Genomic DNA, 23523 nt, shown 5'->3' on the forward strand with positions numbered 1-23523 from the left:
TTATATTATGACAAGGGTTTCTTGTCAGGGTTTCTTGACAAGAGCCGAGAAGGCTGAAAATGTGTAAATAGGTTGAAATCCCCTGTTACTTCAAATAAGGAAATTAATATATTTTTCAAGGGACAAAAAGTATAGTCAAGTCACCCAACCTGCTCTTTGAAGTCATTTGACAATATCGATAAGCAGATTGCAAAAGCCCCTTTTTAAACTGATAATAATCTTGCAAATTTCAATTATTTTCATGAGAACTGTAAGGATGTGTACTTTAGAGCCGGGCGTGCTGAAGTTTCAGTTATCTTCCCTTTTACTTTGATTCTCCTGTCATACTCAGGGTATTGACTTTGAGTTGTGCCTAAAATAGTACAACCATGAGTGTCTTTGTTTTCTATCATAGTTTGCAATGTTTTAAATTTAAAGAGCTTTAGAGAAACAAATTTTCTCCTGTCCCTCTATCTGCCTGATGTAATTCAAACATAAATATTCAAGCCATATGTCAAGTTGACAGTTACCTGGTAGGAAGTCAACCTATAAATATAAGATGCAGTGCCTTTCAGACTTGCCACCACTTGAGAGAAATCCAGGGACCAGAAGAGCAGAGCACTCTTGTAGGTATTCTTTATCACCACCATCTATCCCTTCTAGAGGGTCCTGGCTCCCAGGACTTCTTCCTCCTACATGTCCGTGTCAAAAGAATCAGGTACCCCTTAGCTAGGGTTCCCTAGCCTGCAGGCTGTGGACTAGTACAGTCTGTGGCCTGTGAGGAATTGGGTCGCACAGCAGGAGGTGCGTGGCTGGCATTACTGCCTGAGTGCCTCCTGTCTCCCCCAACCCCGTCCATGGAAAAATTGTCTTCCTTGAAGCTGGTTCCTGGTGCCAAAAAGGTTGGGGACTGCTGCACTTAAGCACATGAGCTTGGGGGTCATGCTGTGTGGATTTGGAATTTTGGCTCTATCCGTTACTAAATGTGTGATCATTGGCTGCTCACTCTAGGTGTGTTTCCTTTTTTATCAATTAAGGGTAATAGAATCTATTTGATAGGGTGATTTGGACAGTGAAGTGAGATAAAGCCTGGGAAGCATTCAGAGCTGTACCTGGCAGAGGGGAAGTGACCGATGACTATGTGGTGTGAAATTGGCATGGTGATAGCCAGTGAGGATTTATCTAGGCCATTTAATCAAGATCCTAGTAATGTCACATCCATGGGCATGGGTTGTGTTTTTCCCAAATCACATACATACCATGAGAAGAGGATTTGATCAGTGGTCTTTTCAGGCACATTTATATCCAGCAACAGCATTTATAAAGTATAGTTGTCTAAAAATAAATACCTTGATTTGCTCTTTTTTTTCTGTTGTCCTTCAGATGAGGCCAGCTCCTCTGCACAATCACAGAGCATCTGTGGTGCCAAATAGTATTATTTGCTACAGATCTTCTTTTAAATATTCTTTAGGGAGATGAGTTTCTGGTCTCTGTACTATCTGATCTGAAAATAAACACAGTCTTCCTAATCAGTCTCCTTGTTTCCACCCTGTATATAGATCAGATCGTGTCTCTTCTGCTCACACCCATCTAAAATTCCATATGACCCACCCTATGTACCCCAAAATTAAAGGCAGGCACTCCAACAGATACTTGTATATTGATGTTCATAGTGTCATTATTGACATAGTCAGAAGGTAGAAACAACCCAGGTGTCCAGCAACAAATGAGTTGATAAACAAAATGTGATATATACAAATAGTAGAATTCTATTTATCCATAAAGAGAAATGAAATTCTGATACGTATTCAACCACATGGATGAATCTTTTAAATTATTTTATTGTTCCTCAGTGGGTCAGTCTTGAAAACATTATGCTAAGTTAAATAAGCAAGACAAAAAAGAACAAATATTATATGACTCCATTTATTTGAAAGATATAGAAGAAGCAAATTCATAGAAACAAAAAGTAAATTAGAAGTTATAGGGGCGTAAAGAGTTATTTCTTAATGGTTATGGAGTTTCTGTTTTGAGTGTTGAGAAAGTCGTAGAAATAACAGCAATAATGGCTGTATAACATGAGGATTGTAATTAAGGCCACTGAATTGTGCACTTAAAATTATTAAATTGGTAAACTCTATGTTATCTATATCTTAACACAAAAAATTAAATTAAATAGAAGAAAAAACAGAAGAGCATGTAGGGCTTTCCAGCCACAGCCAGGGTGGAAGCGGGCGTCCCTGCAATGGCCTGCCAGGCCTGGTGCCTCTACCCCTCACGGCTCGTTGATCTTTTTAGATCCCCTAGATCTCCCCTAGATCTCCTCTCTCACACACGCCGGTCCAGCTGCACTTGAATTGAAACGCGCCAGGTACCCTTCTTCAGGAGGCCTGTCCATTTGCTAGTACTTCTGTTTAGAATGTGCTCCTCTTAGATATCTGTGTGACATGTCTGTCACCTCCTGCATTCAGATCTCTGCTGAAACACCGCCTTATCAGTGAGACTCTCCTAAGTAGCCCCTGTAAAATGCCACCTCCATCATCTGTCACAGCCTGGTACCTGCTGTCCATGCTCCACTTTTCTCCACGATACAGCTCCTCATCAGCCACATCAAATATGTATGTGTTTCTTTGTCTCCAGTTATGAAAATGGAAGCCCCGTCCATGAGGGTTGGTACATTGTGCTTCATCTGTGTCCTTAATGCCTAGAACAGTGCCTGGTGTGGGGCAAATGTGTAGTAGATGTCTGTTGAGTAAATGACTGAATGTCTTTGTCCTGGAGATGTGTGCACACCCCTTACTAAAAAGGAGTGCAGGACCAAACATGTGGTCACTGTATATCATCAGTTAACGTACTGTGAATGCCTCGTGATAAACAATCACAGAACCTTCGTGGAGTTCAGCTAATCTGGACCAGGCTTGATCACATATCTGCCGTCAATGTAAGGTAGCTGAGCAGCTCTTCTACTCTTGGTGGGTTTGCTGACACGTCTGACAGTCCAGCTGCCAGATCGAGGGGGCCTCAGCCAGGACCGCATGGGTGAATCCACTCTGCTCCATGCATCTCATCCCATAAGCAGCTCTCCTGGGTATGTTCCCACGGTGAAGGTGGAGGAAGAAGAGCAAATAGAAACGCTTAAGTCCTTTTCAAGCCACAGTGTGTATGTATTATGTTTGATAACATCCCAATGGCCAAAGTCAGTCACATGGTCAAGACCAAGGAAGCATGACTTACTTACGTGATAGAAGGTGCAGACACAGGAAGTATAAAGAGTTGGGGCCTTCACTATATTCACTCGGCCACACCCTGTGAAATCCCAGTGTTGCTGCCTGTGGGTGACTCGTCCTGCACCCCACAAGCATTCGAGTTCTGCCTCCTCCTCAGATCCAGTCACTCCAGCTCTGCCGCTCAGTGTCTTGTTTTACATTGTAAGGTGTAGAACAGGAAGGGTTGGGTCCGGTTTTTCTTCTTTTTAAACAACTCCTTTTTCACATACAGAATCCAAAATGTAAAAGTTAGTAGAAGTTAAGACATTTTCACATGGTCCTCTGTTGGGAAACGTTTAAGTATTCTAGAGGATGCTGTTACTCTCTGAAGTGTCTGCACCCAACAGCTTAACTCAACATTATTGCCCACAGGGCCTGTGTTAGGCAGAAAAACAGCCCCAAACGATGTGCACATCCTCATCTCAAGAACATGTGAATATGCTAGGGACCAAGGGTTTAAGTTGCACAAGGAATTAAATTTACTTATCAGTTGACCTTAAAATAAAGACATTATCTCAGATTATCCAGATGGGCCCAGTGTAATCAAGGCAGTCCTTAAAAATAAAAGGGCATCTCCAAACAGCTTTCCAATCTGGACCTGCCTTTTGACAAGAGATCCCACTCCTGGGAATATAGCCTAGGGCACCCAAAACACTAATTCAAAAGAACATAAGCACTTCAGTGTTCATTGCAGAAGTATTTACAATCACTAAGATATGGAAGCAGTCCAAGTATCCATCAGTAGATGAATGGATACAACTATGGGACCTTCACACAGTAGAATACTACTCGGCCATAAAAAAAGAAGAAAATTTTAACCCTTTGTGACAGTACGGGTGGATCTGGAGAACATTATGCTAAAGAAAATAAGCCAGTGAGAGAAAGACAAACACCATATGATTTCACTCGTATGTGGAATCTGATGAATAAACTGAACTAACAAACAAAACAGAGACAGACTCAGATAGAGAGAGGGATGACAGCTCAGGGTGGGAAGGTTGGAGGCAGAGAGAAGGAGCGAATAGGAAAAAAGACTCATGGACGTGGACAACAGTGTGATGGTTGTGTCGGGGAGGCAGGGAGAGGGATTATAACTGGAGTAAATGATAATGGAAAAAACACAGTTAAAAAAAGTAAAAGGGCAGCAGGGGAATCAGAGGTCAGAGTGCAGAGAATTCTAACTTGGGAAGATGGCAGGGGGTCAGGAGCCAAGGAAGGCAAGCCGGGAAGGGGAAGAATACGGATCTCCCCTAGAGTCTCCAGAAGGAGGGCGACTCCTTACTCACTGGTGGTCCCGTGAGACTCATTCCAGACTGGTGAGCCCCGGAGGGGTAAGATGATAAGTCTTTATTGTTTTAAGCCGCTCAGTTTGTGATCATTTGTTACAGCAGCCTTAGGAAACGAATACAGAGACTGATGTTATCCCGTAGAACCCAAGTAAAAAATGAGAAGATGTGTTATTGACAAGTGAGTGGCCATTTATATCCCATCCATTTTCCACATTGGCCAGTAATTTTTTAAGAGGTGGTGGGGAACACCCTAGGAACTGAGAGATGGGAAAGGAGGAGTGTTAAAGGAGAAAAGGCAGGTTACTTACTGGGACTGATGTTAAAAAAGAAAGCAATTGAAGAGGATCTTAGCGGCTCAAGGAGTAGGTGAAGATGGCAGCAGCCAAGGCTGCAGACTGCATTAGGGAGGTCTCTTGTGGCCAAGCAGGAAGCAGCAAGAAGCCCAGCACTGAGGACATGATGTCCAAAGATTACTGCTTCGACTCCCATGCGTACTTTGGTGTCCACGAGGAGATGCTGGAAGATGAAGTGTGTACCCTCACCTACCACAACTCCCTGCATGTTTCACAACCGGCACCTCTCCTGGGACCAGGTGATGCTGGGCGTGGCCTCGGGCACAGGGATTGTCTGCGTGTGTGCTCTCAAGGCTGGGGCTGCGAGGTCATCAGATCGAGTGTTCCAGCATCTCTGATTATGCGGCGAAGATCGTCAGTGGAGGCCATCATCAAGGGGAAGGTAGAGGGGGTGGGGCTCCCAGTGGAGAAGGTTGACATCATCATCCTGAAGTGGACGGCTACTACTGTCTCCCCTACAGTCAGTGCTCTGCACTGTGTTCCATGCCCGAGACAAGTGGCTGGCGCCTGATGGCCTCGTCGTCTGCGACTGACCCACGCTGTGTGTGACAGCTATCAAGGACCACAGTACAAAGACTACAAGATCTACTGGTGGGAAACAAGTGTATGGCTTTGACGTGCCTTGCATCTAAGACGTGGCCACTGCGGAGCCCCTGGTGGCTGTGGGGGCCCCAGGTAGCTGGTCGCCGATGCCTGCCTCATAAAGGAGGTGGACATCACACTGTGAGGGTGGAAGAGCTGACCTTCACCTCTCCCTTCTGCCTGCAAGTGAGGTGGAATGACTAAATGCCTGCCCTAGTGGCCTGCTTCAACATCGAGTTCACCTGCAGCCACAAGGGGACCGGCTTCACCACCAGCCCTGAGTTTCCATACACGCACTGGAAGCAGATGGTGTGCTACGTGGAGGACAGTCTACACGAAAGTGAAGGCAGGCGAGGAGAGCATTGGCACCACTGCTGTGCAACCCAGTGCCGAGAATAATCGCAGCCTGGGCTTCACCGCTGGCCTGGACTTCAAGGGCCAGCTGTGTGCGCTGTCCTACTCCACCAGCTCCCAGACGCACAGAGACGGCACCTGGTTCTCCCACCACAGCCAGGCCTGCCATGCACGGGCCAAGGGGCTGTGACATTAGGCGGTCTCTGCCCCCCTTTCCTCTCCCTTTCTCAGAAAGAGGTTTTAGGGGCCTGGGTCCGTGGTGTAGGGAGTTGAAGGAGGGCACATTGTGACTGTATTTCATAACTTATGTTTTTATATGGTTACATTTATGCCAATAAATCCTCAGCCGGCGGGGGGGAAAGGCAATTGTTCAGGAGACAGCATGGGGAGTTAATGTCGGGGAGTCCTGACTCCACAGCTTGTGCCCCACACACCCAGGCTACTTGTTCTGCCTTTGACCAAACCCTGCCCCTGCCGCTGTCTGCTCTGAACCCTCCTGGAACTTCTAACTGAAACCACATAAACCTTGACGGGGATTTGAGATTGACCCCACTTGCAGGGATTTCCGTAGTCTGGGTGATGCACTCAGGAGTGGAATTGCGGGTTGTCGGGTACACAGCTTTCACTTTACCAGACAGTTCCCCCGTTTCCCTAAGTGCTCTTGGGAGTTTATTAGACCAGCCCCTACAGCAGAGCCAAAGTGGTTCCTCTGCATCCTCATCCACTCTCGATATCAGTGAGCCCCTTACTTTCTGCCTGCCTGGTGTGTGTGGATTTATATCCCACTGTGTTTTTAACTTTTTTTTTAGCTATAAATGAGGTTCGGCACATTGAAATACATTTATTGCTGTCTTTATATATTTATTCAGATTTCCTCTTCAATAAAGGGTCTGTGTAAGTCTTTTGCTCATTTTCTTCTACTGCATTGATACCATCTTATTGATTTTTAGTATTTCTGTAGGTAAAGTTAGCTCTAACGGAAGCAAATGTCTTTTCCCAGTTTGTGGTTTGTATTTCAATCTCTTTTTGGTGCCCCTAGAGCTGTGTGTATTTTTGTGATTTAAGAATGACCTCCCTACCCCTGGGGATTAGAAACGTTTTCCGCCCATACTGCCCTCGAAGTTTTTGCAGTCTTGCCTTTGTTAGGTAAGTAACCAATCTACCTGTAATTGATTTTAAGCAGGGTAGTTTGGTGTTAAATTTCATTGTTTTATTTGTGCATAATCAATTGTTCTGGAAAATTTTCCTGAAAGTCTACCTTTCCTTGGTCTACAGTATGTTATGAATAATGCTTCAGCTTACATGTGAGTCAGTTTCTAGCCTTCTACCTGGCATCTTTTTGTATTAGTTATCTCTTGCCGTATAACAAATTACCTCCGAGTTTAGCGGCTTCAAACAACAAACATTTGTTCTCTGAGAGCTTCCATGGGGCAGAAATCTGGACACAGCTCAGCTGGGTGCCTCCGGTGCAATGCCGGGCGTGAGGCTGCCATCAGGATGTCAGCCAGGGGAGCTGTCTCAACAGAAGGCTCGCCTGGGGGAGGAGGTGCTTCCAAGTTCACTTACAGGTTGATGCCAGGATTGTGCTTCTCATGGGTCATTGAGTTGAGGTCTTGGTCCTTTGCTGGCTGTTGGTCAGAGGTCTCCCTCAGTCACTTCTCATGGGGGCTTCTGCACGGGGCAGGTCACACATGGCAGCTGGCTTCCCCCGGCACAGGCAAGCCCAGCGAGGATGAGGGAAGACGCAGTTTTCTGTGACCTAATTTCAGGAGTGCTGTCCCATCGTTCATGTCAAGTGTTAATCATTAATCAGAAGTATGGCGGTAAGGTCAGCTGTAGTCAGGGGAAAGGCATTACACAGAACGTGAACGTTGGGAGGCAAGGGTGGTCGGAGGCCGGCCTCTTGGAGGCTGCCCGCCACACTTTTATGACCACACACATTATTAAGTTCCTTAATATCAGTCTTCTCCCAGTTATTTTAAGTGACTTTTGAAGGATGATGGATGATTATTTTTGCTTTTTAAAAACTGTCCATATTCAACATAAAAATACAGTAGAAAGGGGGAATAGGCATGCCTCGGAATGGGTTTTTGGAAGTCCACGTGATGGAGCTGCGGAAGTGATAGGGAGGAAGACAGAGATGTGAACTTTCTTCAGGTGACTGAGCTCCATGCAATTACAGTATGTACCAGGTAAGTTTTCTCAGCTAGTTTGTCTGCTTTTCAAACTGAGTAATTATCATGGTAACCTATAGAAAACATCTTACATGTTAGCTCATCATCTATGAGATTCTTTGAGACAGAACAAAGCACCTGCCATCTCCTTTATTCATGTTATGCAGTTCATGGAACCGAGTAATGCTAAATCTGGATCTCCAGTCAATGAAAATGATACTTAGAACAGTCTGAGAGGGTTGCATTGTAATAGCTGTTAACATTGTGGCTTCTTCATCATTTAAAGCACTAACATCTGCCAACACACCCTCATGTTTACCAAGTCAAAAGAAATTCTTAGGAATAATTATTTTGAGTTGAATTGATTACTTGAAGATTAACTCTGAGATGCCCAATTGTTATTTTCCTCAGCATGCTAGTTCCCAGCTCCCCATGCACACTCCAGGGGGTGAGGATGGTTTAACAGGTTACTGAGAGGAACCCATTGTCAGTAGCGCATCTTGACCCACTTTCCTTTTTCTTTCTTCCTTCCACTCTGTCACACCTGTGGAGCAGCTGTAGTTTCGTGCTTATCTCCAGCCCGTAATGCAGAATAGATGAGTTCCGATTTCTGCCACTATCATGAACATTGGGTTTGCAGACTTCATAGTTCTTTTTAATATATATTTCCTTTTTAAATTTTAACTTTTATTGTATTTTTTCCATTACCATTTACCCCCCTTTATGCCCCTCCCCCCCCCTGCAGTCATCACACTGTTGTCCGTGTCCATGGGTCCTTTTTCCTTTTTGCTCAATCCCTCCACCCCAGAACCCCTTCCCCACTAGTTGTCATCCTGCTGTTCATCTAGTCTGTCTGTTTTCCTTGTTAGATCAGTTTGTTCGTTAGGTTCCACATATGAGTGAAATCATGTGGGGTTTGTCTTTCTCTGACTGGCTTATTGCACTCAGCATAATGTTCCCCAAGTCCATACATACTGTCACAAAGGGTAAAATTTCCTTCTTTTTTACAGCCAAGTAGTATTCCATTGTGTAAATATCCCATACTTGTTTCATCCACTCATCTATTGATGGACACTTAGGCTGCTTCCATATCTTGGCAATTGTAACTAATGCTGCAGTGAACACAGGAGTATGTATGTTCTTTTGAATTAGTGATTGGGTTCCTTCAGATATATTCCCAGAGGTGGGATTCCTGGGTCAAAAGGAAGATCTGTTTTTAATTTTTTAGGTATCTCTGTACCACTTTCCTCAGTGGCTGCATTCCCACGAATAGTGCAAAAGGGTTCACCTTTCACCACATCCTCACCGGCACTTGTTGTTTGTTGAATTTTGGATGATAGCCAATCCAACAAGTGTGAGATGGTATCTCATTGTGGTTTTAATTTGCATTTCTGAGATGATTAGTGACACTGAGCATCTTTTCATATATCAACCATTTGTATGGCCTTTTTGGAGAAGTGTCTCTTCAGGTCCTTTGCCCATTTTACAACTGGGTTGTTTGTTTTTATTCTGTTGACTGTTATAAGTACTTTATAAATTTTGGATATTAACCTTTTATCAGATGTATTAGAAAATGTTCTCTTATTCTGTGGGTTGTCTTTTCATTTTGTTGATTTCCTTGGCTATGCAGAAACTTTTAGTTTGATATAGTCTCATTTATTTTTGTTTGTTTGTTTCCCTTGCCTAGAGAGATATATCTGATAAAAAATTTCTATAAGCAGGGACTTCCAGCCAAGATGGAGGCATAGGTAGACACACTGTACCTCCACGAACAACCAAAAAAAGGACAACAACAATTTAGAAACAAAATAACAATCAGAACTGACAGAAAATTGAACTGTATGGAAGTCAGACAACCAAGGAGTTAAAAATAGACACATTCATCCAGACCAGTAGGCGGGGCGGAGTTGGCAGCTGAGCGGAGAGGAGTCATGGCACAAAAAGCAGTGGCACCAGGTGCACAAGGCACCCCGGGTGCAAAAGTCGCCAGCGGGCAGACCCCGGGTACAGGGTGGCAACAAGCAGACCCAGCAAAGCAGCGATTGTGAAGTGAGGCACTGCGCGCAAGACAGCTGACTGATCGGGTGGTCCCATATTCGTGAGCAGATAAAAGAGGCAAAACTGGGGAGCGAGACAGACTGTGCAACCCAGGGCCCCAGTGCTGGGAAATGAAGCCTCAGAATACTGATTAAAGACACCTGTGGGAATTTAGGTACAGGGAGAGACTCCCAGCGTCACAGGGGAGTTCATTGGAGAGACCCACAGGGTCCTAGAATGTACACAAGCCCAACCACCTAGGAACCAGCACCAGAAGGGGCCCAGTTTGCTTGTGGGAAGCGGCAGAGGGGACTGAGATCAGAGAGTGGAACAAGCACAATTGTTCCCTCTCTGACCCCGCCTTCACATATAGCATCACTGGGTTGACCCACCCTGGTGAACACCTAAGGGTCCACCCCTGATATGTAACAGGTGCGACAAGAGAAAAAAATAGCCCAAATGGAAGAACAGATCAAAGCTCCAGAGCAAATACAACGAAGTGAACAAGAGATAGCCAACCTATCAGATGCACCGTTCAAAGCACTGGTGATCAGGATGCTCACAGAACTGGTTGAATTTGGTCGCAAATTAGATTAAAAAAGTGAAGTGAAAGTGAACTTAAACACTAGAAAGTGAAAGTGTAGAAAGTGAACTTTCTACACTAAGTGAAATAAAGGAAAGTACACAAGGAACCAATAGTGATGGGAAGAAAACTGGGACTCAAATCAATGGAGTGGACCAGAAGGAAGGAGAAACAACTAAATAGAAAAGAATGGAGAAACAAATATGCAAAAAAATGAGGAGAGTTTTAGGACAGGTCAAAGGACCTCCAGGACATCTTTAAATGTTCCAACATTCGAATTATAGGGGTACCAGAAGGGGAAGAGGAGCAGCCATGAGTGGAAAACATATTTGAACAAATAATAAAGGAGAACTTCCCCAATATGGCGAAGGCAGTAGACTTCCAGGAAACCCAGGAAGCTCAGAGAGTCCCAAAGAAGGTGGACCCAAGAAGGAACACACCAAGGCACATCATCATTACATTAGCCAAGATTAAAATGAAGGAGAGAATCCTAGAAGCAGCAAGAGATAAGGGGACAGTCACCTGCAAAGGAGTGCCCATCAGACTGTCAGCTGATTTCTCAAAAGAGACCTTACAGGCAAGAAGGAATTGGAAAGAAGTATTCCAAGTCATGAAAGGCAAGGACCTGCATCCAAGATTGCTCTATCCAGCAAAGCTTTCATTTAGAATGGAAGGACAGATAAAGTGCTTCTCAGATAAGGTCAAGTTCAAGGAGTTCATCATCACAAAGCCTTTATTTTATGAAATATTAAAGGAACTTATCTAAGAAAAAGAAGATAAAAAACATATATAGTAAAATGACAGCAAACTCATAGTTATTAACAACCACACCTAAAACAAAAGCAAGCTAAGCAAACAACTAGAATAGGAACAGAACCACAGAAATGGAGATCACATGGAGGGTTAGCAATAGGGGAGTGGGAGGAGGAGAAGGGGGGAGAAGGTGCAGAAAATAAGTAGCATAGATGGTAGGTAGAAAATAGACAAGGGGAGGGTAAGAGTAGTGTGGGAAATGTGGAAGCTAAAGAACTTAAGACACATGGACATGGGGGGGATGTGGGTGGGAGAGGGTGTATAGGGTGGAGGGGACTGAAGGGGAGGAATGGGACAACTATAATAGCATAATCAATAAAATATAGTTTTTAATAATTTCCTATAAGCAATGTCCAGGGCTTTGCTGCTTATGTTTTCTTCTAGGATTTATATGGTTTCTGGTCTAACATTTATTCTTTGATCCATTTTTAATTTATTCTTGTGTGTGGTGTGAGAAGATGATGTAGTTTTATTTTTCTGCATGTATCCAGTTTTTTCCAACACAATTTATTGAATAAACTATCTTTAGCCCATTGCATGTACTTTCTCTGTCAAATATTAGTTGACTATAAAGGTATGAGTTTATTTCTGGTCACTCTATTCTGTTCCATTGATCTATGTGTCTGTTTTTATGCCAATACCAGGCTGTTCTTTTGTTACTATGGCTTTGTAGTACAGTTTGATATTAGGTAGCATGATTCCTCCAACTCTCTTCTTCTGTCTCAGGATTGCTGTTGCTATGCTGGGCCTTTTGTGGTTCCATATAAATTTTTGCAATATTTGTTCAGATTTCATAGTTTTAAGTGAGCTTCTCAGTTCCTTCTTTATTTCAAGGCTCTGTGTGTCTGTGTATATGTGTATATTTTTCCATACATCTATGGCTGAGATTTTGTTAGTGGAAGAGAGTTACCTAAGTTCCAGAGTAATTTTCTTAAGTATGTGTAGTAAAAAACCCTCCTCTTTTGAGAAAAAAATGAACAATAATGAAGTAATAAATTATCTCCATCTAAGGTGCCAGGTCTCCGATAATATCCTTTTGGCAAAGCTTGCTATCTCTCATTTTTGGAGAATGAGAGAGGTTCTGTATAAACAAATGACGGTGCAGTACTGCTGGCAAAGCTGCGATGCTGTGTTACGAATTCTAGGTCTAGTCCTCCCACCCAACAGTGCCCCCCTCATTTCTGGGAATGTGTAAGCTCGTGTGAGTATACATCGGTGCTAAGTTACAGATTAAGAGCGTGAAAGAAGACGGGGCATTCAGATAGAACCTCGCAGCCAGAGGGTGGGGAAGGTGTTAGAGGTGTTCCGCCCTTTGTTCATTCCTGGTTGCCAGACCAGACCGAAGCAGCCGTTCACATTCGGGATGCTTACCGGAGGAGGTACTTCCTTAAATGTGTGTTTTCTAGAGTAAAATGGAGTGGTGATCAAGATAGCTTTGTGGTATAAAGATAATTTTGTATTCAAAGTAAGCTTATCAAAATCAGGAGATTCTAAGATTCTTTTCTGAGAATATACTACTCTGCAAAATGTATATTTTAAGAAAATTTCCTTTCATTGATTACATATTTGTGTTTTTTTTGATAGACTTATCTCCATAGGCCATATACTCAGACTTTTTAAAAAAAGATTCTAAACTCTAATTTATGTTGAGTTGTGAGCTATCAAACTATTTTTGCTTCATCCCTATTAGCATTCACTTCAAGCTCTGAAAGTGACTCTGAGCCCTAAGAAAAATTTACACATAACTATTGTGAATCCATTAAAAGAAGTAGGGAGCGGAGTTGTGTTTCATGTCTCTTGAGTTGAATGAAGAGAGATCTTACACAAAGTTATAATTTAGTGATGGGCTTATGCTGAGCTTTGGGTTTTGATATGATTATTCCTTTTTTTTACTTGGTGCAGTTCAAGCCAGAGGGTTGGGTGTTCCGAAAGAGAGGGACAGCCGAGATCGCACAGGGACACGTCACATCTGCCCCTTTGGTGAACGTCAAGGCAAAGTTATTCAGAACAGAATCTGAAACACATTTGATCATACGGTAGATAGTTTAATAATTTATATTTGGCCTTATTAGCAAAGCCTTGTGTTTACTCTGCTATCACCAAAATAAGATTAGAAACCAAGATTAGAGTGACTCGCGTGTGTATGTGTGTGTTCTAGTTTAAAATATTCTGCACAATTCTAATGACCTGATAGCAATGACATGTGAAGGGGGCAGGGCATTAGATATGGATAGCGTCTGGTTTAGAATTGCTAATGCCCGAGAGTGATGCAGAAAGCCTGACAGTGCTGTGCTGTCATCGTGTGAGTCTGTGACAGAGGTTTCAAAATGTAAATGTTCTCCCAAAATAAACGAAAAAGTGTAATTGATTCCAAGTCTAATTTGGCGATTCGGTTACATGCCAGGGCACCAGTTATGCTGATGGACAATTCATATAGCATTGTTTGCATAGCCTATGAGAACTGGAAAATACTGGCATCTTTGGTATGGCGATTATTAGGTGATCCTAGTTATATATTAAGATGCTCCTGATTTGAAAAATAATGGAGAAGGGTAGCTTGTCACCCTTAATCTCCTGTACGTCCTAGTGTCTGGTAATGACACCATGCACAGGACCAAGGTCGTCTGTCAATTTCAGGAAGGGAGTTGGCACGAGGAGTGTGGTTTCGGGGCCCTGGCAACACCTGCCGGTGTCAGGGACAGAAGAGCTCATTTGGAAGCTGTGCCGCAAGATGGGGAGACAGGTGGCAGCTCTCTTACAGGGATGTCTTTTATTTGAGCAGAACCAGACCAACTGTTCCTCATTAAAGCACATTTCGCAACATGTTCTAATGTGAGCAGATCAAGTATGTGTGCGTATGTTCAGAGAAAACTCAGCCATGTGCCATCTTCAGGTTACACTTACAAACTCTCAACATGGCTCGCAGCTGCAAGACAGGTGACGAGAAGAGGCTGTGCGTGACCTGCGGCTGGCGTTTCTGTAAAGTCCTCTGTAGAGAAACACGAAACAGCACCATTACCTCCATGAGATCGTGCTGCAGTAAAGGGTGTTTGGTAGGAATCTTGACCTTGATAGTCATGTTACTAATTGCGCAGTGCTTTGGTTTTTCTTATTTCTTTATATTACATTATAAATGATAGATTACCAGCAAGTCTAAACTTAGTATGACTAAAGCCAAGCCCCTCCTCTGCTTCACCGTTCATTCCTACTATCTGTAAACAGGGTAAGTACCTGCAGCTGGGATAAGTCATGTTAAGTGCTTTTCTAGGAGGTCAGGAGGCATAAAGGAGAGAGTGCATGCAGAGTCCTTAGGGCCCTGCTGGGCACGTGGTGAATGTCCCATAGATGTGCTACTTAGAATTTTTGCCTAGAGCTTGTCCTCCACCTTTCTTGCTGCATCTTTGTGCTTCTGATTCTGTGGCCATATTACGTATTGTAATATGCAGATTTTTATGAGAAGGAGGACAAACTGCACAACAGGCTTCTGCACAGCATGAATTTCTTCCATGCCCGTCCAGCTCCCTAGAAAAGGATACTTGCGACTGCATGAGAATGTAACTATGGAAAGCAAAGGAACAAGTAGAAATGCAAATACCCCTCCAGAGAATCTTGACTGACCACTTTCTAGGTCCCTTTCCTTCAGGGCCCTGTTTCCTGAGGCTGAGAGGGCTGTGAGCAGGACAAATACAGGTGGCCATGGAGGACCATTTTCTCAGCACGCAGCCACTTCAGCGGGTCGATGTGAGCTCAAAGAAAGGAAAGGGACTTAGCAGAAGCAGAGCCCTGGAGGCCCCCTGTCTTCCTCCACCAGGAAGCTTCAGAGCCACTAGCCATGTAGTTGCCCGGGGATGCCCTGTGCTCCTGACCTTCTAAGTGTGCAGAGCATTAGGCTTCTGGTGGCACGTGTTCTTTGTGCAACTGTTTCGGCTCTGCCCCAACTGAGCACACTCTCTAGGGGGGATGATGTGATCTTGGGGGATCACACATGCCTTTAGTGCAGTGATGTGACCCCCACCCCAGATGTTCATGTCCTAATTCCAGGAACCTATGAATGTGTCACCCTAGATGGCAAAGGGACTTTAAGAGTATGAATAAGTTAAAACTTTGAGATTATCCTGTATTATCCATCTGGGTCCATTGTAAATTACAAGGGTGCCTATAAAAAGCCTGTTAGTGGCCTTGAAAATGGAGGAAAGGACCACATACAGGCAGCCTCTAGAAGCTGATTGAGACCCCAGGTTTGCAGTCACTGGTTAACGCAGCAATACACAACTAGTGCATTATGCTGCTTCTCTGCTGGTAGTTTCATTTCCGCCCCCCCCCCATGCTATTGTATATTTATACTGTGTAGCATTGGTGATGTTTGACTTTGTATCCCATTTACCTTACAGTCTAATAAGAAATACAAGGGTAGGTAAATGGCCATTCATATGGAAAGACTATTTGCTTGTCTGTATGTGTATATGTAACTAAGGAATATCCTTCCAACTTACACTGTCCCCTCCCTGGTGCTGGCCCTGGGCATCCACTGGAGAGCCAGGCCAGGCCATGCACTCCAGCTGACAAGTGCTGTGGTGAGAGCCAGCCAGCAGGCAGCTCGGCCACCCGGCCCCCTGCCTGGCTATGTGCTAACTGGGAGAGACTTTCCTACTTCAGGTCCAGGGCGCCTGAGGCCTGAGAGAACAGTGAGAACAGAAGGCGGGGGTGGGTAGTAGATGGAGATGGCTGGTTCAGGCAGGGCACAGAGCAAGGGCAAAAATGTCTTATGTATAGTTGACATAAATGTTTTATGTGGGGTCGACAGTGACTTTTTTCTTTCCAAAAATGGGTCCCTGGCACATTGGACAGTTCAATCCCTCTTCATAACTTATGGAATCCAGGTTTCCCTTCTTACACTGGGACGGTTTTAGTTAAGCGCCTTTCCAGAAGTTTCACTGTAAAGATTGAGGGCCCGGGGAAGAAGAGGTGCTGGCTTCACAGTGGGCAAAGCTTCTCCCTTGCGGGCAAGTGCTTGTGAGAGTGATGCCCGGACAGGACTTGACCACCTTGGGACTGTTGATGAGGGACATGGACTTCATCTGTTTTCTAAGCCCCCTCCGTTATCCAAGCCACACTCCAGGAGTGTAATAAAATAGTAGCCCTTTATTGAACATTCTGTGTCACAGGCGCTGTGCCGGGGCTCTGGGCATGTTACCCGTAGACCTCTCAGCAACATCTTAAGGTAGATACTGGTACCCCTCCTTCACAGAAGAGACCGTCAGGGTCAGAGAGCTTAAACCACTTGCCCAAGATCACACAGCGTGCGAATGTCTGCACTTGGGTTCAGTTTCAGGTCTGAGCAGTTGGAAACCTGTGTCCATTCATTATGCTGTGTGCCTCCTGAGGACACGTGCAAGGAACAAAAATGCGTTAAACCGATTAATCATATCTGAGAAGCAAAATAGTGACTTTGCTATTTTGTAAAAAGAATACCTGCCATTTACATATTCCATGAGAACCAACTACTGTGGAGTATGTTAATCTTATTTGAGTTTTATATGTTTAAGACACTAAATGTACATATCTCATACTCATAACAGCCCCAGGATGTGCAAATACTAGCAATATCTCCATTTTACAGGTGACCTTGAATGGAGGCAAAGAGAAGATAGATCACTTGCCCCTAAATCCTCAGAACTGGGAGTGGAGCCAGAGCCCAGGCGCTCAGGACTCCCAGAAGTGGTCAGGGTGTTAACGGTGCTCAGGCGAAAGGCCTGTCCCTCCGCCAACAAGTCTGTAACTGTCAGAGAAGGGGATGGTTAGAGATGGACTGTTGTTACCACCAAACTAGACTGCATCTTCTCCACTCTCTTCATTTATCTTTAACTGATTGAAATCTGATCCCTAAAGTTTCTGAACATCAAAGATGTTTTTGTTTTGCTTTTGTTGTATATACTTGCTTCTACTGTAACACATTTATTGCTTCAGTAGGATTTGATAACACTTTGCTTTCAAAAATCAGTAGAATGCATTTAAGAATTAGCGAGTTAGCACTGAGATTCACAAAGGAAAGAAAGCCCATGCTGACCACGGTTAGCACTTCATCCATGTGTCCTTCGTCTACGATCACTGGACAAATTCGGGGATCTTTCTGACTGGACAAAGGTCATATCCTACCTTGTTTCAGATTCTGTCTGTTTTGTAAAAGGCATTTCTAAATGGAATTTTATTTCTTAAAATTTTAAGTCTGAGAGCCGACGCCTGGTTTTAGTAAGCGATAACTTTCTAGTATTTGGTGCAATATTGTTGAAACCTAGGTGGTTTAAGGATGATTCAAGTCTTCTGTTGACTTTCCAGAACTATTTACCATAAGTTTTTCTCTCAGGTCAATTATATACATGGGGGCGTGTGTGGGTATGAACTTTTACTGTGGGTTATGTTGCACCACTTTACCTATAAGCACTTTCTTTTCATTACAGTATGGAAATGCTACCTTATTTCCCATTCATGAATGATGCTTCTAACTCTGGAAATCTGCTCTAGTTGTACCTTTGGATATTTGAGCATCTTGGACTTTATGAGAAAGTCCTTGTATTTTCTGTATGTCTAAATTCCTCCTTTCGTATCACTACAGAAGTGACAGTTGAAATATACAAAACTACTGCCTACTGATTACTGTGTCATCTGAGAAACTTTTTTGAATCTGATATTTTAAAAACATATCATGAAAGTCCTTTAACCAAGATCTTGGATTGGTAGAAGAAGGTGAAGATACGTCATGGAACAAGCCCAGCGCAGTGGAGACCAGCCACATTTTCCCTCTCCTGCTGTTGCCAGGCGCCACCCTTGGGCGTAGGGAAGGTGGCAGGCTCGGCAGGTCAGGGGCGCTTCCCAAGGCCACGCATGCGTGCTGTGCCCTCCCTTTGTGCTGCAGACCCGTTCACCAGGAACAGGACAGAGGCTCAGCAGCCTCTGACCCACTTTTTATGGGTCCCTTGTGTTAAATGTTTGAGGGGTGAAGGGGAAAAAATCAGCACCCAAGGAAGAGTGACTAAGTTCAACACAAGCGCAAATAATTCACTTGTGGTAATTCAAGCACGTGGTAATTTCATAGGCACCTTTTATATTTTGAGCAACTCCTTATGGCAGAATGAGTCGGAAAGAAGTGAGGAAGAAATTTTGAGAAACTATCATCAAAAGTCAAAAGGTTTTTTTCAGGCTGAGAGCACAGACATGTTACCTGCAGCTTCGTGAAGCAGGAGGTCTTAGGAACCCAACCAAATGCTTAATGCTTAAGACTCCCCTGGGCCTGCCAAGGTCAGCCTTGCCCCTGGCCTGGCACCAGTGCTCGCCGAGCGGCAGTTTCTTGAATTGTAGGCACATTACCAAGGTCTGGATTTAGAATGGGAAGGGGGGGACAGAGGTGGATTTTCCCAGAAACTAATAGAGCTGAAGTTTCAGGGCCTCACGCTTTCAGGGACCCCCCTTCCAAGGTCCTCTACCTAATTTTGTATTCATGTTTATGTTTTCTTAAAGAGAAAGCTTCAGGCCCCACAATACCTGGCTCCGCTCCTGGGTGAAGGTGTCTGTAAACCTCCCGAACTCAAATGCAGACGTGTGAGTGGGGCTGTGTGTGTATGTGCACAGGCCCTTCCGTATTGTTCCACATTGTACAGTCTGTGGTCTTCATTGGTTTCTCAAAGCCACGTAACTCAAAAATGTTAAACTCGGGCCCTGACTAGTGCAGCTCAGTTTGTTGAGCGTCGTTCCTCAAAGCAAAAGGTCATCGGTTCAATTCCCAGGCAGGGCACATGCCTTGGCTGTGGGCCAGTCCCTGGTCGGGATGCATGTGAGAGGCAACCAATCATGTTTCTCTCACACATCAATGTTTCTCTTTCTTTCTCCTTTCCCCTCTCTCACATTTACTTATTTTATTAAAATAAGTAAATAAAATCTTTTTAAAAATAAGGTTAAACTTGGGCCCAGGAGAAATTAATCAGCCTCTTAGTTCTGGTCTTGTAAACGCAGACATAAGAAGTGATGGTTTAATTGCTAGAAACAACAACTCATGACTCAACGTGGAAAAGTGCCCTGAATACATCACTGGGTACTTTGATCAGCAGGGACGTAGGCAGCCATGTGTTTGATTGGTTACCTCTCATCTGGAATGCACACCTCATTCGCTCACCGGTTCATTTCATCCCTTTCCAAACACTACTAAGTACCCCCTGGTTCCCAGAACCCAGAGGTGAAATAGCAGTGTCGCTGCTTTTGAGGAGCTCACCAGCTTCTCTCATTTCTGCTGAAGGACCGCAATCTGCCTCAAGGTTGCTGTTTCCATGAGTGCTGTCTCTGAGACCTTGGGGCTATTCTAAGTCAGTTAAAATGAAAGTTTGTCAACATGTTTCCAGCTCCAGAACACCATGCAGAAAGCCAGTCTCACGGGAGCATGGCCTCCCAGGGCGGGGCCGGTTGGGTGCACCACTGAGTCCCTGCCCTGTCCCACTGCAGCTGACTCCTTCTATCCCGCAGGGTGCCTCTTGAGTGGGGCTCACCGTGCAGAGGCTCCCAGGAGTGCCCTCAGGCCCAGACACCTTCAAAGCACAGAAGCAATAGTGGTTTGACTGCCATCCCACTGAGAGATTTACCCTTGTGGTTAACAGCTTTATTAATTTTTCAGTTAGTCTCCTACAGTCAGAACAAGAGTTCTTCCACATATATTACGTAAATATTAGCTGGTGGAGATTGGTTTGTAAAAATCATCTTTATTTCCTCATTTCTATCATTTCCCCAGTCATCTAAACTCCAATCCTGTTGATTCTCCATCAGAAGGCTTTTGTTTCTCCCTTCCATCCTTCTGCCACCGTCCTAACATAGGGTGTCTTCATTCCCCATCTCTCCAATTGCCCCCACTCGCCCTGCGTTCTCTGCCCTATTCTCTCCACCCCCCTCAGGCTGCTCTCCATCTTCCTACCAAAGAGATTTCTGTAAAGTGCAGTTCCAATGCTTCTACTGTGCGTGCATGGTGAGGGGGGTGGAGAGTAGGGGATGGAACTCCCCACTTCCCACCCAGGACCGACGGTGTCACCAGGAGATTGCTGGACAGCTTGGAATCGAAGAATGAGCAGTGAAACGGCCATTCAAAAGCATTTTGTGCCTCTGTGGATTTCTCGTTCCTCCACAGATACACCTGTAGTGTGCTGCCTTGGGGTGGCTCCGCCTCCCCAACATGTTTCTTCCGTCTTGTAGTTCCCTTCCCCACCTTGCCCCCAGCTCTCAACGTGTTCTTCAGGTCTCTACCAGGGAGGTGCTGGTTGTAAAGCCTGTTCATAAGGTAGAGTTACAAATGGAGTCCAAATTGCACTTTGAAACACTAGAACCAGGCTGAGAGTGGTCAAGTTTCCCGTTTGCTCCTCCTCGCACCCGCTAAACAGCATCAGGGAACAGAGGCTACCTACACAGGAGTGAGGTGGTGTCCCCTAGCTTCTCATGCTCCCCCCAAGCAGGGTTTCCAAGCCATTTCCGTGATAATGGCACATCACGGCAGACAGAGCGGCTGCATGTGGGGGTGCATGCCTCTAGCCACCCGGACCCCTTCCAGACCCTGGGGGGGGGGGGGGCAGCTCTCCTGCAGCAGTGCCCAGCTGGGAATCATCTGTCATAGGAATATATGTTCACTGAATAAAATGGCTTCCAGGGTTTCTTTTTTCTCTCTCTCCCACCTCTTCTTTGTTGTTGTTGTTGAATAGATATGCTTGTACTCCTAAAAACTTGATACATTGTGATGTGACTCCATGTGGTATGAACTTCTGTCCTTTATGAATTCTGTCTTCCCTCTCTGTAAGCACTGTGTCTCTCTCACATAGGTTATGTCTAGTGTGGGAGCTCCTAAACTCGGTCTGACACTTCAAGGACAGGAACTGTGACGTCCAGCTAGGGGCCATCTGGCCCATAGTGGGTGTTCGAATGTTTGAATGTCGAGGGAGTGAGTGATAACTCCTCCTTTTATATGCATATAGATTGATTGGTCATGCTATTACAACTGTCCTGACTTTTCTCCCTCGGCCCCCCTCCACCCAGCACCCCCCACTCCCTAAGACAGTCCCCCCACCGTTGTTCATGTCCATGGGTCATGCTTATAAGTCCTTTGGCTGCTCCATTTCCTGCACTGTAGTTTACATCCCCCTGGCTAATGTGTAACTACTTATTTTTACTTCCTAATCCCTTTACCTCTTCATCCTTTCTCCCACACCCCTCCCATCTGGCAATCATCAAAATGCTCTCAGTATCCATGATTCTGTCTCTGTTCTTGTTTGCTTAGTTTGTTTTTTTTAGATTCAACTGTTGATAGATGTGTATTTCTTGCCATTTTATTGTTCATAGTTTGGTAGTTTGGTCTCCTTCCTTTTCTTAAATAAGTCCCTTTACCATTTCATATAATAATGGTTTGGTGATGATGAACTCTTTTAGTTTTACCTTTTCTGGGAAGCTCTTTATCTGCCCTTTGATTCTAAATGATAGATAGTTTTGTGGGGTAGAGTAAGCTTGGCTGTAGGTCCCTGTTTTTTTTGTGATTTTGAGTATTTCTTGCCAGTCCCTTCTTGCCTGAAAAGTTTCTTTTGAGAAATCAGCTGACAGTCTTAGGGGAATTCCCCTATAGGTACCTAACTTCTTTTCTCATGCTGGTTTTTTTTTTAATATTTTATTTATTTATTTATCTTTAAAGGGGAAGGAGAGGGAGAGAAACATCAATGTACGGTTGCCTTTCATGAGTCCCCTGCTGGGAGTTGGCCTGCAGGGAACCAGCCCGCAACCCAGGCATGTGCCCTGACTGGGAATCGAACCTCTCATGCTGTTTTTAAGATTCTCTTTAACCTTTTGCATTTTGATGATGGTGTGTCTTGGAGTGGGTCTCTTTGCATTCATCTTGTTTGGGACTCTCTGTGTTTCCTGGACTTTCATGTCTATTTCCTTCACCAAATTAGGGACGTTTTCTTTCATTATTTTTTTCAAATAGTTTTCTAATTTCTTGCTGTTTCACTTCTCCTTCTGGTGCCCCTGGGATGCAAATGTTGGAGTGCTTGAAGTTGTCCCAGAGGCTGCTTATACTGTCCTCATTTTTTTAAATTCTTTTTGTTGTTGTTGTTGTTCTGATTGATTGGTTTTTGTTCCCTTATGTTCCAAATCATTGATTTGATTTTTGGCTTCATCCACTCCACTGTTGTTTCCCTGTAAATTGCTCTTTATTTCAATTAGTTTCTGACTGGATCTGTTTTATGCTGCTGAGATCCTCACTGAATTTTTGAGCATCCTTATAACCAATGTTTTGAACTCTGCATTTGATAGATGGCTTATCTCCATTTCATTTTGCTCTTTTTCTGGAATTTTGATCTGTTCTTTAATTTGGGCCATGTTTCTTTGTCTCCACGTTTTGGCAGCCTCTCTGTGTTTGTCTCTATGTATCACGTAAAACAGCTTTGACTCTATGTCTTGATAGTGTGGCCTAATGTAGTAGGTGTCCTGTAGGGTCCAGTGGCACAACCTCCCCTATCACCCAAGCTGGGTACTCAAGGTGTGCCCTTCCTGTGGTCTGAGTGCACCCTCCTCATGCACTTGAGCCTTGGTTGATGCTGGCAGATCAGTGGAAGGTATTTACCCAGGCCAGTCAGCTGCAAGGATTAGCTGTGGTCACTGACCACCAACCTCCGCCCTCTGTGAAGGATGAACTTCACAGAGGCAGGGTAGGGGTGCTCCAGCATGGTCTGTAGCTGTCCAGTGAGTGCACTAACCTTGGGGTTTCACAGGTGGTGCAGGCCAAAGTCATTTCCCACCTGTGTTTTACCCAGGGCCACCCTGTCTGAGCTATAAAGCAATCTGAGATGGCTGCTGCTGCTTCTGAGCTTGGAGATTCCCAGACAAAGCCAAGCTGTGAATCCAGGTTGGCTGTTGCTGGTGCCAGGCCTGAGGCTCAATGAGGCCAGCTGTTGCTTGTTTGAGATGATTTAGGAAGTTGTGAAGAATGAGCCAAGACCAGCCATTCATAAGGAAAAGCAGCTTGGGTGGGCCATAAGTTGGGTAGGGCAGAGTCTCTGAGGATCTCCAAGGAGCGTCAAA

General features: G+C 44.5%; 1 protein-coding gene and 1 pseudogene across 4 annotated transcripts in view; both read left to right on the plus strand.

Moving 5' to 3' along the window:
- The window catches only part of CDKAL1 (CDKAL1 threonylcarbamoyladenosine tRNA methylthiotransferase), a 665826-nt gene that overhangs the window by 639970 nt on the left and 2333 nt on the right, over window positions 1-23523 (plus strand). The window lies entirely within an intron of this gene.
- Window positions 4892-6013, plus strand: LOC118981209 (protein arginine N-methyltransferase 1-like; annotated as a pseudogene).

The sequence above is a fragment of the Sturnira hondurensis genome, unplaced genomic scaffold (assembly GCF_014824575.4).
Source record: "Sturnira hondurensis isolate 20B ecotype Veracruz unplaced genomic scaffold, ASM1482457v3 Scaffold0023817, whole genome shotgun sequence".
NCBI lineage: Eukaryota > Metazoa > Chordata > Mammalia > Chiroptera > Phyllostomidae > Sturnira > Sturnira hondurensis.